A 25,468-nucleotide genomic window follows, 5' to 3' on the forward strand; every position below is an offset into this window, starting at 1 on the left:
ATATGCTCCAGAACTTGCTGCTTTCCTAGCCAAGCTGTTCTAGTACAGTTGCAGCACTGGTATCTACCCGACAATGTGGAAAATAGAAAGCAGGACAAATCCAACGCGGCTAATTACCACCCCATCAGTCTACTCTCGATTATTAGTAAAGTGATGGAAGGTGTCACCAACTGTGCTATCAAGCAGCACCTGCTCAGCAACAACTTGCTGAGTCTGGGTTCTGCCAGGGGCACTCAGCTCCTGACCTCATTACAGCTTTGTTTCAAACCTGGACAAAAGTGCTGAATTCCAAATGTGAGGTGAGAGTGACAGCCCTTGACATCAAGGCCAGATTTGAACAAGTGAGGCATGAAGGAGCACGAAGGAATCAATGGGTATCAGGGGGCAAACTCTCCGCTCGTTGGAGTCAGACCTGACACAGAGGAAGATGGTCATGGTTGTTAGAGGTCAGTCATCTCAACTATAGGACATCTCTGCAGAGTTCCTCAGGGTAGTGTCCTAGGCCCAAACATCTTTAGCTGCTTCATTAATGGTCTTCCCTCTATCATAAGGACAGAAGTGGGATTATTTGCTGATGATTGCACAATGTTCAGCACCAATTGTGATTCCGCAGATACTGAAGCAGTTCATGTTCAAATGCAATAAGATCTGGACAATATCCAGGCTTGGCCTGACAAGTAGGAAGTAATATTTGTGCCACAAAAATGCCAAGTAATGACCATCTCCAATAAAAGACAATATAGTCACTGCCCCTTCATATTCAATGGTGTTAAAACCACTGAATCCCCCAGTATCATATTCCTGGGGTTACCATTGACCAGAAACTCAACTGGACTTGTCACATAAACACAGTTGCTACAAGAACAGGTCAGAGGCGAGGAATACTATGGCAGGTAACCCACCTCCTGACTCCCCAAAGGCTGATCACCATCCAAAAGGCACAAATCAGGAGTGTGATGGAATACTCCCCACTTGCCTGGATGGGTGAAACTCCAACAACATTCAACTTGACACCATCCAGGACAAAGCGACCCACCTGACTGGCACCACATCCACTCCTTCCAGCACCAATGCTCAGTAGCAGCAGTGTGTACTACTTACAGTTCACCAAAGGTACTTAGACAACACCTTCTAAACCCACCTTCATCACAACAAGTCTGATGAAGAGTCACTGGACTCAAAACATTAACTCTGTTTTCTCCCTAAGGATGTTGCCATAGCTGCTAAGGCTCATCATCAATTTCTGTTTTTGTTTAAAAACTGGAATGATTGGCATGGTCCATTCCACAAATTGCACTGGGCATGTGATGCTCAGTTCTTGTAAACATTCTATCCAGCCTCTACTCTTGTGCATAAGGCATGGGGGAATCAGTCGTTCTTTTAAATATTTAGGTCAAGCCTCTGGTTCTACATAAATCTTGGTTCTAGCACCTTTTACATTTTCAAGGCCCTCTTGGAACACTTCAGGATATTTCTCAATGGCTTATTATGAATCACCGGTGCTGAAAATGTGTTGCTGGAAAAGCGCAGCAGGTCAGGCAGCATCCAAGGAACAGGAGAATCGACGTTTCGGGCATAAGCCCTTCTTCAGGAATGAGGAAAGTGTGTCCAGCAGGCTAAGATAAAAGGTAGAGAGGAGGGAGTTGGGGGAGGGGCGTTGGAAATGCGATAGGTGGAAGGAGATCAAGGTGAGGGTGATAGGCCGGAGTGGGGTGGGGGCGGAGAGGTCAGGAAGAAGATTGCAGGTTAGGAAGGCAGTGCTGAGTCCGAGGGATTTGACTGAGCGGGAAGTGGAAGAGATGCGGTGGAGGGCATCGTCGACCACGTCTGGGGGGAAATTGCAGTCCTTGAAGAAGGAGGCCATCTGGGTTGTACGGATTTGGAACTGGTCGTCCTGGGAGCAGATGCGGTGGAGATGAAGGAATTGGGAATATGGGATGGCGTTTTTACAGGGGACAGGGTGGGAGGAGGCTCCTCTGCCCTTGAGCCCCGCCCCTCCAACCGCCACCAGGACAGAACCTCACTGGTCCTCACCTACCACCCCACCAACCTCCATGTACAGCGTATCATCCGCCGTCATTTCCGCCACCTCCAAATGGACCCCACCACCAGGGATATATTTCCCTCCCCTCCCCTATCAGCGTTCCGAAAAGACCACTCCCTCCGCGACTCCCTCGTCAGGTCCACACCCCCCTCCAACCCAACCTCCACTCCCGGCCCCTTCCCCTGCAACTGCAAGAAATGCAAAACTTGCGCCCACAGCTCCCCCCTTATTTCCCTCCAAGGCCCCCAAGGGATACTTCCATATCCACCACAAATTCACCTGCACCTCCACACACATCATCTATTGCATCCGCTGTACCCGATGTGGCCTCCTCTATATTGGGGAGACAGGCCGCCTACTTGCGGAACGTTTCAGAGAACACCTCTGGGACACCCGGACCAACCAACCCAACCACCCCGTGGCTCAACACTTCAACTCCCCCTCCCACTCCACTAAGGACATGCAGGTCCTTGGACTCCTCCATCGCAAGACCATAGCAACATGACGGTTGGAGGAAGAGCACCTCATCTTCCGCCTAGGAACCGTCCAACCACAAGGGATGAACTCAGATTTCTCCAGTTTCCTCATTTCTCCTCCCCCCACCTTGTCTCAGTCAAATCCCTCGAACTCAGCACCGCCTTCCTAACCTGCAATCTTCTTCCTGACCTCTCCGCCCCCACCCCACTCCGGCCTATCACCCTCACCTTGACCTCTTTCCACCTATTGCATTTCCAACGCCCCTCCCCCAAGTCCCTCCTCCCTACCTTTTATCTTAGCCTGCTGGACACACCTTCCTCATTCCTGAAGATGGGCTTATGCCCGAAACGTCGATTTTCCTGTTCCTTTGATGCTGCCTGACCTGCTGCGCTTTTCCAGCAACACATTTTCAGCTCTGATCTCCAGCATCTGCAGTCCTCACTTTCTCCTATGAATCACCGGTATACATTTTAAAAGTCGGTTGCCAATTCATTCAGATTTTCTTTAGTCAGTCCGTCCAAAAAAGTGTGGCCCTCCCACCACACCGTTAATGAGCATTGGATTGTCTGTTGACCCTGCATAACTGGGGTTATAGTTGTCCCAATGATATGTAAGTGCTCCCTAATGCACGTGGCCAATTTAGCCTTGCTGTCTCACAGGCTTAAAGGCAAAATGCCCCATTGGAACGTCCTAAAGATTTGCTGACCAACAATAATTGCAGCAGAACCTGTTTCTAGCTCTATATCTAGGGCTTGGCCATTTACCTGGAGTTTTGTGTTCATTGCGACCACTTTGGGACCAGTAATGTAATGTAGTAGTAACAATTCCTCATCTACAGATTGATATATTTGCAAAACCCTATATTAGTGTTGCACTAATTGCCACAGACTCATCACAAATTCAGTAACTGGTCCACAGGAAGCCTAATTGCCATGTTAAATCTGTAATGCTGCAATTTATCAAATGGTTTGATGTTGTAGTAGTTAGCTGCTATATCTATCAGTTTGTCAAATGATTTTGACTTTGGGGTTAAACACTTGATAATGCTGCAAGTGAGGACCCCATCAGCAGCAGGTGGATGAATATTTATCCATGATCCCCTTCAATCTTGTTTGCCTGAGAACTGTATCTCATTTTGTTGGCGTACTGGAGCCAATCCTACACACTCATATCATAAGGTCCCAGTTTCCCAAACAGCAGCATTTCCAATATTTCCCTGTCAGGGTTTTACCAACTTCAATGAAAAGCAAGACTGTCGAAAACACTTCTTTACTGTCATTGCCAATGTAGTAACTCAGGAAGTCTGACTGGAAAGGAACATCGTTTATTAATGAACACTAGAATAGAGTCACTACTTGTTGTGTACATAGGCCAGTCCCAGCTGGACAGACAGTTCTCCAGACCCATATCTGGGTCTGCTTTGTTGATATTTTTCTATATCAACCTGTTTGGAGATGTTATTACACACTTCTGGAGCAGGTGAGACTTGAACCTGCGCCTACAGGATCAGAGATAGGGATACTACCACTATGCCACATCTGACTCAAGCTTGCACTGAGCTGAAACACAATTATACTAAATATTACTGAGCTCTGGAGTGGTCTAATTAGTATAATGGATGGGCTGGATTGTGGATACTGTGGCAGGTAGCTCATTTAGGGAAATTTCCCAACTTCTCATACCCCCTGAATTGTAATGATTATGAAAAATGAACTTGGGAATTTAAGCCTGGGGATGTAGGCCTATTCTTTCTTTTGTAGCTTCTCCTGAGATGTTTTCATCCAGGTTCAGTTCCTCGGACAGGGGCAGCATGTACCAGACTGCAGCCCGTCTCCTGTGCCCAGAGTATCTCGAGATAATTTCCTCTTCTTCTTAAGGTGCTAAAGGTATCTAGGCTGCATCCGTCTAGAACCCTTGAGGTTTCCTCGATGGAGTGAGAGAACCCATGGTTTCTGACAAACCTTCTGGCTGTTCTGGGGTGGCCAGGTATATTTTGCTTCTGTCTGTTTGCATGATAGCAGTTTTCAGGTGATCCACATGTTTGTTCAGGACTCTATCACTGACCCAAGAACTTTGTATGTCACAGGACTGACCCTTGTGTCAACCTCACCTCATACCCGCGCCTCATTTCCCTGGTTTTGACACCAAACATCATCCCTTGTCTCTTGCTTAGAGGAGGCATGTATCCAGCATTGGAATTCCTGCTGCCATTTCACCTTCCCCCCAAGTCAGGAATATCAGGTTTAACCTGGTGTAATGTCTTCTCCCCATCAGCAATTCTGTGGAGCTATCCTTGAGGGATGGTCCTATAATCGAGCAGGAACCAGGACAGTTTGATATCGAGTGAAGCTGTAGGCTGTTTCTTTAAGCCTGCCTTCAACATTTGATCTTTCCATCAGACCATTGGATGATGGATGGTATGGTATGGAGCTACATGAACATGCCAAATTCCATTCGACTTTAGGAAATACTTGGATTCCCTATTGGTAAATAATGCCCTTTTTAAAATTCATTTGAGGGAAATGGACATTGCTGGCTGGCCAGTATTTATTGCCCATCCCTAATTGCCCTTGAGAAGGTGGTGGTGAGCTGCTTTCTGAAACCGCTACAGTCCACCTGCTGTATGTTGACCCACAATGCCCTTAGGAAAGGAATTCCAGGATTTTGACCCAGCAACAGTGAAAGAATGACAATACATTTCCAAGTCAGGATGGTGATTGGCTTGGAGGGGAATTTGCAGGTGGTGGTGTTCCCATATATCTGCTGCCCTTCCTCTAAATGGAAATCAGAGTCAAAATGTATGGTGCTGGAAAAGCACAGCCAATCAGACAGCACCTGAGGAGCAGGACAGTTGGACTTCATCAGGAAGAGCATCATCTTCCTGATGAAGAGCTCATACTCAAAACGTCGACTTTCCTGCTTCTTGGATGCTGCACCACACATTATAGCTTGGTATTTGTGTGGCAGGCCAAGCCTGGGTATTGTCCAGATCTTCTTGTATTTGAACATGGACTGCTTTGGTATCTCGGGAATCAGAAATGGTGCTGAACATTGTGCAATCATCAGCAAATAATCCCAGTTCTGTCCTTATGATAGAGGGAATGTCATTAATGCAACAGTTGAAGATGGTTAGACCAAGGAACTCTTGAGGAACTCTTGCAGAGATGTCCTGTAGTTGAGATGACTGACCTCCAACAACCACAACCATCATTCTATGTGTCAGACATTACTGGAAGTACTGCAGAGTTTGTTCCCTGATACCCACTGATTCCAGTTTTGCAAGATGTCTTGTATGCCACACTCAGTTGAATGCAACCTTGATGTCAAGGGCCGTCACTCTCACCTCACCCCTGGAATTTAGCTCCTTTGTCCATGTTTGAACCAAGGCTGTAATGAGGTCAGGAGCTGAGTGGCCCTGGTGGAACCCAGACTGGGCGATACTGAGCAGGTTATTGCTGAGCAGGTGCTGCTTGAAGAAATGTTGATGACACCTTCCATCACTTTACTGATGGTTGAGAGTAGACTGATGGGGCCGTAATTGGCCAAATTGGATTTGTTCCGATTTTCATGTATCAGACATACCTAGGCAATTTTAAACATTGTCCAGTAGGTACCAGTGTCGTAACTGTAATGGAACAGCTTGGCTTGGAGAGTGGCAATTTCTGGAGCACAAGTCTTCAGTACCATTGCTGACATGTTGTCGGAGCCTATAGTCTTTGCAGTATCCAGTGTCTCCAACTGTGAATAATGTGGAGATGAATTGAATTGGCTGAAGTCTGGTATCTGTAATGCTGTGGACCTCTGGAGGAGGCCAAGATGGATTATCCACCTGGCACTTCCAGCTGAAGATCACTGTGAAAGCTTCAACCTTATCTTTTGCACTGAGGTGCCAGGCTCTTCCATCACTGAGGATGGGGATATTTGTGGAGCCTCCTTCTTCAGTGAGGTGTTTAATCGTCCACTACCATTCATGACTGGATGTGGCAAGACTGAACAACTTAGATCTGATCCATTGATTGTGGGATTGCTTAGCTCTGTCTATCACTTTTTGCTTATGCTGTTTAGTGGCTTCACCAGGTTGACACCTCATCTTCAGGTATGCCTGGTGCTGCTCCTGGCATGCCCTCCTGTACTCTCCATTGAACTGGGATTGATCCCCTGGCTTGATGGTTATGGTTTAGTGGGGGATATGCAGGGCCATGAGATTATAGATTGTGCTGGAGTATAATTCTGCTGCTGTTGATGGCCCACAGCACCTCATGGATGCCCAGTCTTAGAACATAGAACCTAGAAGAATACAGCGCAGCACAGGCCCTTCGGCCCTCGATCTTGCGCCGATCCAAGCCCACCTAACCTACACTAGCCCACTATCCTCCATATGCCTATCCAATGCCCGCTTAAATGCCCATAATGAGGGAGAGTCCACCACTGCTACTGGCAGGGCATTCCATGAACTCACGACTCGCTGAGTAAAGAACCTACCCCTAACATCTGTCCTATACCTACCCCCCCTTAATTTAAAGCTATGCCCCCTTGTAATAGCTGACTCCATACGTGGAAAAAGATTCTCACTGTCGACCCTATCTAAACCCCTAATCATCTTATACACCTCTATCAAGTCACTCCTAAACCTTCTTTTCTCCAATGAAAACAGCCCCAAGTGCCTCAGCCTTTCCTCATACGATCTTTCTACCATACCAGGCAACATCCTGGTAAACCTCCTCTGCACACGTTCCAGTGCCTCCACATCCTTCCTATAGTATGGCGACCAAAACTGTACACAATACTTCAGATGTGGCCGCACCAGAGTCTTATACAACTGCAACATGACCTCAGTACTCCGGAACTCAATTCCTCTACCAATAAAAGCCAGTACGCCATATGCCTTCTTCACCGCACTATTTACCTGGGTGGCAACTTTCAAAGATTTGTGTACATGGACACCAAGATCTCTCTGCTCATCCACACTACCAAGTATCCGACCGTTAGCCCAGTACCCCATCTTTTTATTACTCTTACCAAAGTGAATCACCTCACACTTAGCTACATTGAACTCCATTTGCCACCTTTCTGCCCAGTTCTGCAGCTTATTTATATCCCGCTGTAACCTGCCACATCCTTCCTCACTATCTACAACTCCTCCGACTTTCGTATCATCCGCAAACTTGCTCACCCAACCTTCTAACCCCTCCTCCAGGTCATTTATAAAAATGACAAACAGCAATGGTTCCAAAACAGATCCTTGCGGAACACCGCTAGTGATGGCACTCCAAGATGAACCTTTGCCATCAACTACTACCCTCTGTCTTCTTCCAGCCAGCCAACTCCTAATCCAAACCTCCAACTCACCCTCAATGCCATACCTCCGTATTTTTTGCAGTAGTCTACCATGGGGAACCTTATCAAACGCCTTACTAAAATCCATATACACCACATCTACTGCTTTCCCCTCGTCCACCTCCTTAGTCACCTTCTCAAAGAAGGTCTTGAGTTACTAGATCTGTTTGAAGTTTGTCCCATTTAGCATGGAGATAGTGCTACACAACACGGTGGAGGTTATTGTCAATGTGAAGGCAGGACTTCATCTCCAGAAGAACTGTGCGCTGGTCGCTCTCATTGATACTGTTTTGGACAGATATATCTGCAGATTGGTAAAAATGAGGTCAGGCATGTTTTTCTCTCTTGTTGGTTGCCTGACCACCTGCCACTTACCCAGTCTAGCAGCTGTGTCCTTTAGCACCCGACCAGTTCACTCAGTAGTACTACTGCTAGGCCAATCCTGGTAGTGGACGTTGAAGTCTTCCACCCAGAGTACATTTTGAGCCTATGCCATTCTCAGTGCTTCATCGAAGTGTTGTTCAACATGGGGAAGTACCGGTTCATCAGCTGAGGGAGGATGGTTTATGGTATTCAGTAGGAAGTTTCCTTGCCTCTGTTTAACCTGAAGCCATGAGAGCTCATGAGGTCTGAAGTCAATGTTGAGGACTCCTACAGCAGTTCCCTTCTGAATGTATTCCACTGTGCTGTCACCTCTGCCAGGTCTGTCAAATCCAGGGATGGTGATGGTGGTGTCTGGGGCATTGTCAGGTATGATTCAGTGAGTATGACTATGTCAGGCTGTTGCTTCATTAGTTGGAGAGACAGCTCTCCCAATTTTGGCACTAGACCTCTCCCATGTTAAGGAGGACTTTGCAGGGTCAACAGGGCTATTTCTGCCATTATCTTTTTGGTATTTAGGTTGATGCCAGGTCAACCATCCAGTTTCATTTCTTTCAGACTTTATAGAGATTAGTACAACTGAATGGCTTGCCAGGCCATTTTAGAGGGCAATCGAGAGTCAATCACATTGTCCCCTTTATCCATGACCAGTACTTCCAGGGGTCTGTGTATTGTGAGCGATACTTACACCTTTTCAATCGTCATCCCTGAGTTTGATAAACGAACTCTATGCACATCCAACCACTTTGAAAAGGCATCCCCAATGACCAAGAATGTTGAGCCCATGAAAGAATGGCACGGTCAACATGTAACTGAGTCAAGGCTGCACTCATATTTGTCTGTGTTGGTACTCTGAGCAAACTGCCCCACCAATGCAGTTATGTTGGCATCCAATTTGGCCACCAGACAGAACTTCTCACCAACGTCTCCATAATGGTAATCTCTGGATGTCCTTGGTGGAATCTCGCCAATATCTGCTGGTAACCTTTACTAAGGGTAATCACTCTTGTTCGCTATGATAATATGACATCCTCTACAGTGATCTGGTCTCACTGGGTCCAGAAAGGTTTCATTCTGGTTGTGCTGCCTCTTCTATTTTCCCCATTACCACCTGCTGTTTTTGTTTTGTCAAGATGGGATCTTTGTGTCCATGATCAGATAATGTCTGTGGTGACCAGAAGTGTGTCAAGGAAGTTTAAAATACAACAGACAGTTCCAGAGGAGGTACCACTGGTGGAGTATCTGTCAGTGGGAGGCAGCTCAAGGCATCTACATTAGCCACTTGGCCTCCTGGACAGTGTTCCAACTTGTACATACTGAGAATAAGTGCCCACCTTTGCAATTGACCAAAAACAATGGACGACACAGCCTTGTCCTCTTTAAGTAGTCCCAGCAGGGGTTTGTGATCTGTCATTATGACAAATTTATGTCCGTAAAGGCATTCGTCGAACTTTCTCACACCAAAGATGACTGCCAAACTTTCCTTCTCTATCTGGGTACCTTTACGTTTGACATCAGCCAAAGTCCAGGAGGTACATGCTATCGGACGTTCCACTCCATTGGGCCCAATACCATACAGGGAGGCATTGCATGTCAGCACCACATCTCATTTGGGATCATAGTGAGCCAAAACCACAGATGATGATAGCTGCTTTTTCACTTCCCTAAAGTCTACGTCTTGGTTACAAGACCATTTCCAAGGCTGACCCTTTTTCGATAACAGTTGTAAAGGTGCCAAGCTGGAGACCAAGTTACATATCAATTTTCCATAATAGTTCATTAATCCAAGGAAAGACCTAACCTCGGGTAAAAAGGTGGGAACTGGGGCACCTGTGATCACACTCGCTTTATCTTCCAATGGGTGTAATCCAGTTTTGTTGACTCTGTAACCAAAGAGGTCATTTGGATATCTGGAACACACATATTTCCTGCTAAGGTGTATACCCACCGAGGAGAAACATTTAAGCACTATGTCCAAGTTCCCCTAGTGCTTTTTATTGGTCTTCTTGTTTATTAGCATATCATCCAAATAAATGGCAACCTGGGGTGGCTCTTGTAAAATGTTTTCCATTGTCAGCTGGAAAAGCATACAGTCTGATGATATCCATATGGCAGACTTGTATCTTGGTACAAACCCTTATGGGTAATAGATGTAGCGTGTTTCAGAGAGTCCTTCTCCAAGCTACAATTGAAGGGCGGGTGTGACTCATGTCCAGCTTTGAAAAGGTCAGCCCCTCCCACTGGTTTTATGTACAAGTCCTCCTGCAAGGGATTGGGTTTTTATCCAGCTGTGAGAAGCGGTTTACTGTTTGCTTAAAAACCCCACAAAGATGAACCAAAATGTCAGGTTCCACAATCATTCCACAAACTGCACTATCATAGAGTCATAGAGATGTACAGCATGGAAACAGACCCTTCGGTCCAACCCGTCCATGCTGACCATATCCTTCCAAACCCTTCTTATTCAATACCCATCCATACGCCTTTTAAATATTGCAATTGTACCAGCCTCCACCACTTCCTCTAGCAGCTCATTCCATACACGTACCACCGACTGCATGAAAAAGTTATCCCTTAGGTCTCTTTTATATCTTTCCCCTCTCACCCTAAACCTATGCCCTCTAGTTCTGGACTCCCCGACCCCAGGGAAAAGACTTTGCCTATTTACCTTATCCATGCCCCTCATGATTTGTAAACCTCTATAGGTCACCCCTCGACCTCCAATGCTCCAGGGAAAACAGCCCCAGGCTGTTCAGACTCTCCCCATAGCTCAAATCCTCCAACCCTGGCAACATCCTTGTAAATCTTTTCTGAACTCTTTCAGGTTTCACAACATCTTTCCGATAGGAAGGAGACCAGAATTGCACACAATATTCCAACAGTGGCCTAACCAATGTCCTGTATAGCCACAACATGACCTCCCAACTCCTGTACTCAATACTCTGACCAATAAAAGAAAGCATACCAAACGTCTTCTTCACTATCCTATCTAGGATAGCTTTCAAGGAGCTATGAACCTGCACTCCAAGGTCTCTTTGTTCAGCAACACTCCCTCAGACCTTACCATTAAGTGTATAAGTCCTGCTAAGATTTGCTTTCCCAAATTGCAGCACCTCACATTTATCTGAATTAAACTCCATCAGCCTATTGGCCCATCTGGTCAAGATCCTGTTGTAATCTGAGGTTACCTTCTTCGCTGTCCACTACACCTTCAATTTTGGTGTCATCTGCAAACTTACTAACTGTATCTCTTATGGTCACATCCAAGTCATTTATGTAAATGACAAAAGGTATAGGACCCCGCACCGATTCTTGTGACACTCGATCTATCCTGTCTATACCTTTCATATGCTTCCTTCTTTTTCTTAACCAAACCCTCAATCCTTCAGTCATCCAGCATTCCCTATACCTACCAGCCTTCCCTTTCACCCTGACAGGAATATACTTTCTCTGGATTCTCGTTATCTCATTTCTGAAGGCTTCCCATTTTCCAGCCGTCCCTTTACCTGCAAACATCTGCCCCTAATCAGCTTTCGAAAGTTCTTGCCTAATACCGTCAAAATTAGCCTTTCTCCAGTTTAGAACTTCAATTTTTAGATCTGGTCTATCCTTTTCCATCACTATTTTAAATCTAATGGAGTTGTGGTCGCAGGCCCCAAAGTGCTCCCCCACTGACACCTCAGTCACCTGCCCTGCCTTATTTCCCCAAGAGTAGGTCATGTTTTGCACCTTCTCTAGTAGGTACATCCATATACTGAATCAGAAAATTTTCTTGTACACACTTAACAAATCCCTCTCCATCTAAACCCTTAACACTATGGCAGTCCCAGTCTATGTTTGGAAAGTTAAAATCCCCTACCAGAACCACTTTATTATTCTTACAGATAGCTGAGATCTCCTTACAAGTTTGTTTCTTAATTTCCCTCTGACTATTAGGGGATCTATAAGACAATCCCAATAAGGTGATCATCCCTTTCTTATTTCTCAGTTCCAACCAAATAACTTCCCTGGATGTATTTCCAGAAATATCCTCCCTCAGCACAGCTGTAATGCTATCTCTTATCATTCCCCCTCCTCTCTTGCCTCCCTTTCTATCCTTCCTGTGGCATTTGTATCCTGGAACATTAAGCTGCCAGTCCTGCCCATCCCTGAGCCATGTTTCTGTAATTGCTATGATATCCCAGTCCCATGTTCCTAACCATGCCCTGAGTTCATCTGCCTTCCCCGTTAGGCCCCTTGCATTCAAATAAATGCAGCTTAATGTATTAGTCCTACCTTATCCCTGCCTGCCCTGACTGTTTGACTCGCTTCTCTTCTCAACTGTACCAGTCTCAGATTGATCTTAATTCCTCCTCATTATCCTCATTATCTCCCTGGGTTCCCCCCCCAAACCTTAGTAGTTTAACTCCTCCCGAGCAGCTCTAGCAAATTTCCCTGCCAGTATATTACTCCCCTTCCAATTTAGGTGCAATCCGTCCTTCTTGTACAGGTCACATCTACCTCAAAAGAGATTCCAATGATCCAAAAATGTGAATCCTTCTCCCATACACCAGCTCCTCAACCATGCATTCATCTGCTCTATCCTCCTATTCCTGCCCTCACTAGCTCATAGCACCAGGAGTATTCCAGATATTACAACTCTCGAGGACCTCCTTTTTAAATTCCTGCCTAACTCTCTGTAATCACCCTTCAGAATCTCAACCTTTTTCCTTCCTATGTCGTTGGTTCCAATGTGGTCAATGACCTCTTGCTAGCCCCTCTCCCCCTTGAGAACATTCTGCACCCTCTCTGAGACGTCCTTGATCCTGGCACCAGGGAAGCAATCTCGGACTAGAGAATCTCCTAACACAATTGATCTCTTGGAATCCGACATACCCCTCATTGCATTAGAGCTAGTCTCAATACCAGAAACCTGGCTGTTCATGCTACGTTCCCCTGAGAATCCATCACTCCCTACATTTTCCAAAACAGCATATCTGTTTGAAATGGGTATAGCCACAGAACACACCTGCACTAGCTGCCTACCTCTCTTACCCTTCCTGGAGTTAACCCATCTATGTGACTGTATCTGAGACTTTCCCCATTTCCTATAACTGCCATCCATCACATACTGTTGCTGTTGCAAATTCCTCATTGCTTATAACTGTCTCTCCAACCGATCCATTCAATCTGATAAGACTCACAACCAACAGCATTTCTGCAGCTCCACACAAGGGCTGCCTTGCTGATCTTTGAGGGGCCCTATACTCTCCCTAGTTACCCTTTTGTCCTTATTGTATTTGTAAAAACCCTTTGGATTCTCGATAATTCTATTTGCCAAAGCTATCTTATGTCCCCTTTTTGCCCTCCTGATATCCCTCTTAAGTATACTCCTCCTGTCTTTATTCTCTTCTAAGGATTCACTTGATGTATCGTGTCTACACCTGACATATGCTGCCTTCTTTTTCTTAACCAAACCCTCAATTTCTTTAGTCATCCAGCATTTCCTACACCTACCAGCCTTTCCTTTCACCCTGACAGGAATGTACTGTCTTTGGACTCTTGTTATCTCATTTCTGATGGCTTTCCATTTTCCAGATGTCCCTTTACCTGCAAATACCAATCAGCTTGCCTAATACCGTCAAAATTGGCTTTCCTCCAATTTAGAACTTCAACTTTTACAACTGGTCTATCCTTTTCCATCACTATTTTAAAACTAATAGAATCAGTCACCTGCCCTACCTTATTTCCCAAGAGTAGGTACATCCACAAACCGAATCAGAAAATTTTCTTGTACACACTTAACAAATTCCCTTCCATCTAAACCCTTAACACTATGGCCGTCCCAGTCTATGTTTGGAAAGTTAAAATCCCCTACCAGAACCATCCTATTAATCTTACAGATAACTGAGATCTCCTTCCAACTCTGTTTCTCAATTTCCTTTTGTATATTAGGGCGTCTATAATACAACCCCAATAAGGTGATCATCATCCCTTTCTTATTTCTCAGTTCCACCCAAATAACTTCCCTGGATGTATTTCCCAGCTTATCCTCCCTCAGTACAGCTGTAATGCTATCCCATATCAAAAATGCCACTCTCCTTCCTCTCTTGCCTCCCTTTCTGTCCTTCCTGTAGCATTTATCCTGGAACATTAAGCTGCCAGTCCTGCCCATCCCTGAGCCATGTTTCTGTAATTGCTATGATATCCCAGTCCCATGTTTCTAATCATGCCCTGAGTTCATCTGCCTTCCCTGATGGGCCTCTTACATTGAATAAATGCAGTTTAATTTATCAGTCCTACCTTATTCTCTGCTTTGTCCCTGCTGGCCCTGATTGTTTGGCTTGCTTCTTTTCTTATCTGTACCAGTCTCAGATTAATCTCTTTCCTCACTATCTCCATGGGTCCCACCTTACTAGTTTAAATCCGTCCAAGCAGGTCTAGCAAATTTCCCTGCCAGTATATTAGTCCCCTTCCAATTCAGGTGCAACCATCCTTCTTGTACAGATCACTCCTACCCCAGAAGAGATTCCAATGATCCAAAAATGTGAATCCTTCTTCCACACACCAGCTCCTAAGCCATGCATTCATCTGGTCTTTCCTCCTATTCTGACCCTCAATAGCTCATAGCACTGGGAGTAATCCAGATATTACTACTCTCGAGGATCTCCTTTATAAATTCCTACCTAATTCTCTAAATTCACCCTTCAGAATCTCATTTAGGCAACAAAATATGTAGATTTTTTTTATTACAAAATGGTTTCTCGATTTAAAAGGATGCTACAAAATGGCCTGTGAACCATCCCTTCCTATTCACATACCCATCCAGATGCCTTTTAAATATTGTAATTGTACCAGCCTCCACCACTTCCTCTGGCAGCTTATTCCAAATACGCACCACCCTCTGAGTGATAACGTTGTCCCTTACGTCCCTTTTAAATTTTTCCCCTCTCACCCTAAACGTATGCCCTCTAGTTCGTGATGCCCTCCACCACTCCAGGGTAAAGACCTTGTCTATTTACCTTGTCCATGCCCCTCATGATTTTATAATCCGCTTTTAAGATCACCCCTCAGCCTCTGTTGCTCCAGGGAAAACAGCCCCAGCCTATCATGCCATTAATTACTTTATTTTTTTCCCAAATGTTATGAGCATTCAAATAAAAAAATAATTTTGCCTTTTTGTCAATTTTTTCCCCTTTGACTCTATATTCTGTTATGAGAAACATGGAAACATAGAAAATAGGTGCACAAGTAGGCCATTCAGCCCTTTTTGAGCCTGTTCCACCATTCAATATGATCATGGCTCATCATGCAATCTCAGTATCCCATTCCAAGTTTCTCTCCATACCCTTTGATTCCTTTAGCTGCAAGGGACACCCCCAGCTCCCACTTGAATATATCTAATGAACTGGCCCCAGTGGCTTCCTGTGGGAGTAAATTCCACAGATTCACAACTCTCTGAATAAATAAATTCTTTCTCATCTCAGTCCTGAATGATTTACTCCTTATTCTTAGACTTTGACCCCTTGTTCTGGATGTGCCCAACATCTGGAACATTCTTCCCACATCAAGCTTGTCCAGTCCCCTCAGGATTTCATATTTGAGATCATTCCTCATTCTTCTAAACTCCAGCAAAGACAAGCCCAATCAATCCTGTCTTTCCTGACAGTCCTGCCATCCTGGGAATCTGTCTGGTGAAATTTCACTGGACTCCCTCAAAAGCGAGACTAGGAGGTCAAATCCTCAAGGTGTAGCCTTATCAAGTCTCTGTGTAACTGCCTCAAGACAGCCTTACTCCGAGACTCAAATCCTCTCGCTATGAAGGCCAGTGTGCTATTAGCTTTCCTTACTGCCTATTTTTCCATGTTTCTATACTGTGTCCCTTCCTGCCATAGTCTGACTGTCATTATCCAAATAGATACCCTGTAATGCTGCTGTATCCTCTTGATTTTTCCCTTTCTCTAATTAGTTCTCTCTAATTAGTTCAAACCCCAATCTTCCCAACCCGTAGCTTCATTCATTTGGTTGACAAAAGTGTGAATATTATCAATATGTCTTGTAATGTTTTCGAAAAGATCAGTGACCCTCATAATGCATTTTCCTTTAACTGTAACGCAAAATCCACCTTCCTTCGCAAGTATGTAATCGGTTTTGTTGGGCAAATAGGCGCAATTCTGAAAGCATTTCTAATTTCTATTAAGGTAGCAGTTGTCTCATTTCCCAAAATTGTGAGTCCACCAATGAGATAATTATGGTTTTGATTACTAATAGTTCTTAAGGACTCTCCTAATGAAAGAAGACTAAGAGCTGCATATGCCAATGAGTGTGTTTTACTTCTTGATATGGTCTTTGGATTCTTCCATTCTGCATAGAAGTCAGGAGAAACTGTATGTTTAAAAGGGGAATTATGAATTCATTGCCAGGTAATCTTACAGGGAACAGGAGTTGGAAATAGTGTTCCTACATCTACGAAATGAGGACTATTTGCTCTATTCAGGACAAGATAGTTAGCTGCCTTATTATAACTGAAAAAAAAATCCAGGTTTAGCATAGGCAATAGAGGGACCTTCCCAGTAAGATGTAGGCCTATATTTGTGACTTCCTGGTTTATGTGGATAATCCATGATTATGTAATTCAGCCATGGGTGCTGAGGGTGAAAATCATCCAGTACTAATGAGGTGAGTGTCTTGATAAGAAACATGGTCAACATCCCAAAATGGTTCTTCCCCTCCAATAACTGAAAATATTGGCGCAGTTAGTGGTATCATAATGAAGGTGTGTGTTGTTACCCTCTCCACATAGAGTTTGTATTCCAGTGATAATAGGGATATATTTTTCATTAAGGCATACAAATGAGATGCAAGGTCCTTCAGAAAAGTAGTGACGACTAATACATTTAATCATAGCACAGGAAAAAAAAACTTTTAGGCACTCTTACATAAGCGCACACCCATTCCTTACTCTTGTAGTAATTTGGATAGGATATTGCGGAGTTATTGGAGGAAGTCCATAAACAAGTAGCAGGTGGGGATAGGTAATAACTAAAAAAGATATTATGTCCTGTAAATACTTTAGTATTATTCCATATCCCCATGTTAGGATTTGGAAGGATAAAAGGGGTCATGGAATCTTTTACTGAAGTAAGGGCATAACAAATTACTTCATCCTCTCCAAAACTTTTATTATGGGTTTCTAGAAACATCCCCCTTTTGTCTCTTTTACTACATGATCTATCTGAAAGGGGATAAGGCTTATCAGGGATGCCCATAGTACAACTGTAACCAAACTGGCACACAACAGTTTTACATGGTAAAGACCATTTAGACTTGTTATTTAAATGAACTGTTAATTTTTTATGCAACTGACCACTGCAAAAGTCTTTCTTGGCGACATTCAGTCTTTTGGCACACAAGGACATCTTCCTGGCATAGTTGGTACACAGTCTCTGTTTGCTCAGGATCGCACAGGTAAACTGTCCCTTCTTATGCACCAATGCTGGCAATGGCAAGTCCACACAGCGTCAAGTTCAATCTTTATCATCTCCACCCTTGCAAGGTTGGAGACCGCGAAGTGTCCATTGTAATAAAGTATAAACCATTTCCTCCTTGTATATAACTTTTTATACAATATACATATATTCAATTAAAATAGGCAGCAGCAAAGAAGTAACACAAACTAATCTGGTAGAGGTCACCCATATTCTGGTCTGAGTATTGCGGGGGTACTTTATTTGAGGCCATAATTTGTGCTCTTCAGCAGGCTAGAAACCCTAAGAGCAATTTTGAAATAAATAATTCTCAAATTAATCAAACTCAAATAGCCTGCTAGAGTAAATATATTGCCCATACTGGCAAAAAGTTCATTCATTTTAAACTATGCACTAACATTCCCTTCCTTCCCATTATTTCCTTATTTTATATGGAAAAGCCCAGGCATGGGCGAATTAAGCAAACCTATTTTTATAAATCCAGCTTTGCTGGGATATAATGCTCTTTGAAGTTTTGCTACTAAAAATAATCTATATTATCTAAAATTTAGATTAGTTCTGCAATATATATATTGTATTTTTTTTGAAAAACATTAACATTGTGCTCAATTAAATGGCCTGATCTACAGCTTTAGTTAATAGTAACTAGAATTAAATGTAGAAATCTGATGATGATTTTGAGAAAAGTCAGCAATAAATATTGGCTGGAGGGCAATGCTGTCCCCAAATTATGGTAACATGACACAAAGCTTTCAAACCACACTGAAGTTTTTCTAATATTGAGCTAACCCTAGAATATAGATATTGGCACAGTCCTAAAATTATAAACCATCACTGTTCAGTATTAAATATCTAAGTGAGGATAATAGCTCAGCCAGACACCCCTTCTTAGATCTAACAGCTTAATCCAAAAATAAGTCAAATCAACCAGTGTATTCTTACAAGCTCCATACACAAAGCAAAGATATTTAGGCTTAGCGTCCATGTATGAAACCAAATCACTTGATAATTCAGTCAGTAGTATATTGTAGTATATAGTGCCTGTAAATATTTCAAAAATGGAAATTTGCAAATTACTTCCAAATTTCAAAACAATATTGAAAACAATCCAAGCACTAAACCTGTATGATTACAGCCAGTAAGCAATAGAGAAATCAACCTCTACATTGTGAACTGGCACTGAACAGACAGTATCATTCCTCCGTGATTTTTGCACCTTATCCAGGTCTGGCATACCCGTCCTTATACTGTGTCTAAACGGGTTTTGCTAGGGACCCTTTGGGATCAGAACTTTGAGTTGTAAGACTAACCGCTTGGCAGCTGCATATACTTGCTCATTACTTGATAAACAGTATCATTTTCATCAGCATGAGCCAGATATCTTGATAACTGTCAGATTGATTGGACAAAATAGCATTACCATAACGCTGCCCCCCTTTGGAGTTAAAAATCTTCAATGTTCCCACAAGGCTCCAAAATCGTGGATCATATTAAAAGCACAATGAAGAGTCAATGTATATTTGTAGATTTTCCTTTTGATAGGATGAAAGCCTGTGAACTCCCAACATCAGCTCCGAGGTAATATTAAAGACACATTACTCCCCATTGGCCACATTTCAACAGTTAAAGCAAGGGCCAGGCATTTGCCTCTGGGTTTTTTTTTTGATGCCTTGTTGCCAGTCACAAAGGTGAAATGTTGGGGCCTGCCTGTCCCCATTTTCAGGGTCCTCTCAGGGAAACGTCGTCCAGCAGTGGTCGTTGTGAGGTAGGTTCCGCCCCTAGTGGGTATCCTGGTTCCAATCAACCCTATCAGGGCTGGCATATGGCATTTGGAATCACGAGGATGCTGAATATAATTTGTTTTACCTGTAACTTGCATCATGGTTCAGTCTGGTTCTGGCCATCCCAAAAGAAAACCACCGCTCACCTCATTTGCGACTGGGAATTCCTGGACTGGTTTGTACTGTTGGTCTGGATCATGTCAGTGACTCCAGCCAGAAAACATTGCAAAAGCATAGGGTTAAATAAAGGTAATTGAGCTTCTTGATTATTGTTCAATTCTTTGTCACTTCCATCAGACAGTCAGGGGGATCTTTCAGACTTGTAACACAACCCATTGTATTCAGGCTACTCCTAGAATTTTACTGCATTTGCATCCATATCACACTTGGACATACTGAGCAAATTTGGCCATTTGGTCTTGCAGTCAGGGGCATGCTTCATCAACATTAATCTAGTCCCTGGGATGGGACCTGGTTTAGGATGGCGCAAGTCACTCATCCCCATGATATCGACTATGAAGACTGAATGCTTCATTTTCAAAAGAAGGAAAAGTTTCAACAAGTGGATGCTTTAAATTAAGGCTGGGGACAATCAGGAGATTATTCAATTCCCCACAGTGTGGAAACAGGCCCAACAAGTCCACACCAATCCTACGAAGAATAAACCACCTAGACCCATTTCCCTCTAACTAATGCACCTAACACTATGGGCAATTTAGCATGGCCAATTCACCTGATATGAACATCTTTGGACTGTGGGAAGAAACCGGAGCACCCGGAGGAAACCCACACAAACACAGGGAGAATGTGCAAGTTCCACACAGACAGCCATCCAAGGCTGGCATTAAACCCAGGACCCTGGCACCACAAGGCAGCAGTGCCAACCACATAGCCACAGGGCTCAGCATGTATACAGGAACGAATTCCTAATTCTCAAAAAGGGTCGGTATGCCAGACATAGATTCTACTCGGAATCCCGAGCCTAAGTTTTATAAAACATTTACAGTATTGTTGCTTTAATCTTGTTTATATATTCCTCAACTTTGGTGGCCTTACATTGTTTTCTCATGTTATTTCTTTTTTTTTAATACATATATATAAAACCATTCACAGTCACCTCCCCAACATTTGGGAGTTTCATCTGCCATATTATTATCTATCCCCCAATCATATGCAAAATTTCTTCAACTGGCCAGTAATGTAGCTTTCCATTCTTTAATTAACAATGAATTAATGCAGTCATGTTTTAAATTAGCCATGAATCAATATGACAGGCCACTGAGAATGTGTGAAGGAATCCTGCCAATTAATATTTTGATTCAGGCTAATACAATTGATTTATTATAAATATTAATAATAATATAAATAATAATATATATAATTAATAATAAATATTTATAATAATAAATAAAATAATCATTATCTGTAATTGAAGGTAGAAACCTAACAAGTGACTAAAACATTTTGAAAACTGTACTCTCCAGCTTTCTACTTCTTATTGCATCATTCTCTTCCCTTCTGTAGTTGATCTCCTTGCCTCTATTTTCATTTTAACCAATTTATCAATTTATGCTTGTCTAACTTTAAAGCCTGTTCCTAACTATACATTTTGGAATCTTACTTGTCATTATCTGAAAGCTAATTTTAGGATTTCAATTTTCAGCTAATCAAAAATTGCAAGAGGAGAATAACTAAATGGTTGATTTGTCTCATTCACTTGTCCTAGTCATTGTATCACATAGCTGTGACATTATGGAGCTCACCAACTCCATAAAATGGGGCAGTGATGCTACAAAAGAAATAATGATTGATATACCACCCTATTCCTCGATATGTTTGACTGTCCCTATTTTCCAAAGGTTGGAATGCTGGGTAAGAGCAGTGCCTGCTTAGGTCAGGCAGTAGTCGTTTTTCATCATTAGGGACACCTAATGATATGGATAGAACGTTCTGCAAGTAGGCGGCCTGTCTCCCCAATGTATAGGAGGCCTTCTTCAAAGACCGCAATTTCCCCTCAGATTCTTCAAAGACTGCAATTTCCCCTCACGATGTGGTTGACGATGCTATCCACCGCATCTCCTCCACTTCTCGTTCCTCCGCCCTTGAACCCCGCCCCTCCAATCGCCACCAGGACAGAACCCCACTGGTCCTCACCTACCACCCCACCAACCTCCAGATACATCGTCATTTTCGCCACCTCCAAACAGACCCCACCACCAAGGATATATTTCCCTTCCCTCCCCTATCAGCGTTCTGGAAAGACCACTCCCTCCGCAACTCCCTCGTCAGGTCCACACCCCCACCAACCCAAGCTCCAATCCCGGCACCTTCCCCTGCAACCACAAGAAATGCAAAACTTGCGTCCACATCTCCTCCCTCACTTCCCTCCAAGGCCCCAAGGGATCCTTCCATTTCCATCACAAATTCACCTGCACCTCCACACACATCATTTACTGCATCCGCTGCACCCAATGTGGCCTCCTCTATATTGGGGAGACAGGATGCCCACTTGCGGGACGTTTTAGATAACATCTCTGGGACACCCGCACCAACCAACCCAACTGCCCCGTGGCTGAACACTTTAACTCCCCCTCCCACTCCGCCAAGGACATGCAGGTCCTTGGCCTCCTCCATCGCCAGACCATGGCAACACGACGCCTGGAGGAAGAGCGCCTCATCTTCCGCCTAGGAATCCTCCAACCACAAGGGATGAATGCAGGTTTCTCCAGCTTTCTCATTTCCCCTCCCCCCACCTTTTCTCAGTCCCAGCCTCGGACTCAGCACCACCTTCTTGACTTGCAATCTTCTTCCCGACCTCTCCGCCCCCAACCCCTCTCCGGCCTATCACCCTCACCTTAACCTCCTTCCACCTACCGCATTCCCAACGCCCCTCTCCCATACCTTTTATCTTAGCCTGCTTGGCACACCCTCCTCATTCCTGAAGAAGGGCTTATGCCCAAAACGTCAATTCTCCTGTTCCTTGGATGCTGCCTGACCTGCTGCGCTTTTCCAGCAATACATTTTTCAGCTCTGATCTCCAGCATCTGCAGTCCTCACTTTCTCCTAGTAATTGTACAATAGCCAAGTTTGTGAATGACACAAAAATAGGTGGGAAGGCAAATGGTGATGATTGTACAAAGAATCTGCATTTGGGCATTGACAAGTTAACCAAGTGGATATAAACTTGGCAGATGGAATATATTGTGGGAAAATTTGAGATTATGTATTTGGCAGGGAGAATAGATCTGAACAATATTTGAATCGAGAAAGATTGCAGTAAACTACATCACAGAGGAATTTCGGAGCATTCATCCATGAATCACAAAAAGCTAGCATCCAAGCTCAGCTGGTAATAAAGAAAGCAAATGGAATATTTGCCTTTATTTAAAAGGGAATGAGATATAAAATAGAGAGAGAGATTGATGTAACTACATAAGAGCTGGAATACTGTGAACAGTTTTGAGCCCCTTATCTACAGCCATAGAGTTATAGAGATGTACACCGGGGAAACAGATCCTTCGGTCCAACTCATCTATACCAATCAGATATCCTAAATAGATCTAGTGCCTTTTGCCAGGATTTGGCCCATATCCCTCTAAACCCTTCTTATTCATATAACTACTTAGATGCCACTTCGTCTGGCAGTTAATTAAATGCACACTGGCACTGGAGGCAGTCCAGAGGACATTCACAGTGATGATCCTGGGCATGGAGGGATTGACTTATGAAAAAATATTGAGTAGGTTTGGCCTGCACTCAGAGGAACTTAAAAGATTGGGAAACCTGTAGGATTCTTAGGGGACCTGACAGGGTAGATGCGGACAGATTGCTTCCCCTTGTGGGTGAGTCTAAGGCCAGAGGGCATAATCTCAGAGTTGGGGTCGCTCAATTAGAGCAGAAATAAAGAGGAATTTCTACCTCAATCTGTGGAATTCTTTATCTCAGTGGGTTGTCAAACCTGCTTCATTAAATATGATGAGATAAGATTTTTACTCAGTAAGGGAATCAAAGGGAATAGGGTGAGGCAGGAATATTGAGGATTATCAGATCAGCCATAAACTCATTGAATGACAGACCAGATTCAGTGGACTGAATGGCCTACTACTACTGCTATGTCTTATGGTGTTATGATTTTTAAACTGCTTTTAATTTTTAAATTTTAAATTTAAAAGCTGCGCCAGCTTTTATTACCCACCCCTAATTGCCTTTGATATGGTGAGCTGCCTTCTTGAACCAATGCAGTCTATGTGCTGGAGGTAGACCCACAATGTTGTTAGAAGAAAGAAGTGTTAACATTTTGAGTCTAGCTCTTTGGAACTGAAGCAAGGTTTAAATGTGATGAACTTATTTTGCTATTATCCAGTTAAAGAGTCACGCTCCATACATGCACCACCCTCTGTGTGAAAATGTTGCCCCTCAGGTCACTTTAAAATCTTTCTCCTCTCACCTTAAACCTATGCCCTCTAGTTTTGGACTCCTCTACCCTGGGAAAAAGACCTTGGCTATTCACCATATCCGTGCCCCACCTCCATAAGGTAACCCCTCAGCCTCTGATGTTCCAGTGAAAAATGTCCCATCCTAGTTAGCCTCTCCCTGTAGCTCAAATCCTCCAATCCTGGCAGCATCCTGTAAATCTTTTCTGAACCCTTTTAAGTATAACAACATCTTTCCTCGAGCAGGAAGACCAGAATTGAACACGGTATTTCAAAAGTGGCCTCACCAATGTCCCGTACAGCTGCAACATTATGTCCCGACTCCTATACTCAATGTACTGACCAATGAAGGCAAGCACGCCTTTTTCACCACCCTTAACATCAGCCTAGATTGTATGTCAAATTCAGAGTGGACTGCACAGCTTTCTGATTTGGAAGAGAGAGTGCTACCATCTAAGCAGAGCTAATATCTATAAATTAGATGCTATTAAATCAATAATTGCAAGTGGAAAGAGAAGTAAAAAGACACATTGATTACAAATGTTAATTGTGATCTCAGTAGAATCACTGAAGACTTGCACAACTTTAGCTCTAAAATAATGGGTTTCACTGCAATCTGTGAATGTCAGGACAGTCAGAAAGTCAGTGCTTAGAGTGGTGCTAGAAAAAGCAAAACACGTCAGGCAGCATCCTCAATTTCAACTGATTGATTTCGGTCATTAATTTGCTTAAGGTGGGCAAACTTTGCTCATCTGTTCTGTAACCCCAAAAGAGCCCAACTTCAACAATCTGAGGGAAAGGAATTAAATAATTCATTTGTATTAATAAGCAACATTATTAGACAACTAACATTCAGTCAAATATTGCAAAGAACAAAGAAAATTTACAGCCCAGGAACAGGCCCTTCTGCCCTCTAAGCCTGAGCCGATCCAAATGTACTGTCTAAACTTGTCAGTTAATTCCTAAGCATTTGTATCCCTCTGCTCCCCACCTACTCATGCATCTGTCCAGACGCATCTTAAATGAATCTACCGTGCCTGCCTCTACCACCTCTGCTGGCAACACGTTCCAAACACCCACCACCCTCTGTGTGAAGTATTTGCCGCGTGTATTCCCCTTAAACTTTCCACCTCTCACTCTGAAAGTATGACCTATCCTTATTGACCCTGGGAAAAAGCTTGTCTCTATCCACTCTGCCTATACCCTTCATGATTTTGTAAACCTCAATCAGGTCCCCCCTCAATCTCCTTTTTTCTAATGAAAATAAACCTAACCTACACAACCTTTCTTCATAGCTAGCACATTCCATACCAGGCAGCATCCTCGTAATCCTTCTTTGCACCCTCTCCAAAGCGTCCACATCCTTTTGGTAATGTGGTGACCAAACTATATACAGTATTCTAATTGCGGCCGAACCAATGTCTTGTACAATTTTAACATGAGTTGCCAGGTCTTATACTCAATACCCCGTACAATGAAGGCAAGCATACCATATGCCTTCTTGACCACTCTATCCACGTGCAGCAACTTTCAGGGTACAATGGACCT

This window comes from Chiloscyllium plagiosum, unplaced genomic scaffold (assembly GCF_037043375.1).
Source record: "Chiloscyllium plagiosum isolate Xiang-an unplaced genomic scaffold, Cpla_swu_hap1 HiC_scaffold_1, whole genome shotgun sequence".
NCBI classification, from domain to species: domain Eukaryota; kingdom Metazoa; phylum Chordata; class Chondrichthyes; order Orectolobiformes; family Hemiscylliidae; genus Chiloscyllium; species Chiloscyllium plagiosum.